Genomic DNA, 885 nt, shown 5'->3' with positions numbered 1-885 from the left:
CGGTTTTAGAGTCTAAGCAGGCTGGCACCGCTTTCACCGCATTTCTTTGGCTTGTAATAAACAGGTTTTGTAGTGTCATAACCCCCTTATTTTACTGGATTAATGTCCTTTCATGACCTTTTTTTGGGGGGATAAAATGATAGTTTATTCACTGTTTTGATCACATAGCTTTGCCTCACCGGTATCCCTATAGGGTTTGAATGAAGCATACCTGTGAACAGAAATGTGGTTTATATTTAGAATAAAAAAGTAAATCCCTCTTGACTGAAATCAATAATTGTATTAACTTTAGATAAAAAACGCACAACAGAAACTGTGAAGCCTTTCCCAAAAGACCCTTTCAAAGGGTAACACTACATGACAGTTGGAGGCTGACTCCCCTCTCAGCTGAGATTTGAAAATTGAAAAGGGGGGCGGGGCTAGTGGAGGTGTGGTCTGGATCTGGGATTGACAGTCACAGTGAGGTTAGCTTAAAGGATCTTTTATTGTCTCGATGAAAATAAGAAGAAAATGTTAAAGTTCAGGAGGCCAGAGCAGGCTGGCACCTCATCCCACTGCGGCTCTCTGCTTTTCAAAGGCCAATTTAGTGAGCACGCGAGCTCCGCCTCTGTCTGTGTCACGTGGTGAGTTTCAAATCTGGGCATTTAGCGTTCAAAGATGGGCGGGGCTTTTATACTGGAGCTGCAGAGCATGATGACGTGAAACGTCTGAAATCTGACTTCCACCAGTTGTTTTTTCTTGAGAGTCCTACATCTTGTAGCATTCAAATCAACAAGCAGATTAAAAAAAATTGAGAAATGTTTTACAGAACTTCCTGACAGTGACCTTGACCAGTTTAATCCAGTTTTAGGGCAGAATTGATTGGTGGTTTTCAATGCCGGTGGG

The sequence above is a fragment of the Oryzias melastigma genome, linkage group LG17 (assembly GCF_002922805.2).
Source record: "Oryzias melastigma strain HK-1 linkage group LG17, ASM292280v2, whole genome shotgun sequence".
Taxonomy (NCBI): Eukaryota; Metazoa; Chordata; class Actinopteri; order Beloniformes; family Adrianichthyidae; genus Oryzias; species Oryzias melastigma.
The sequence above is the reverse complement of the archived record's forward strand: the minus strand, read 5'-3'. Positions refer to the sequence as shown.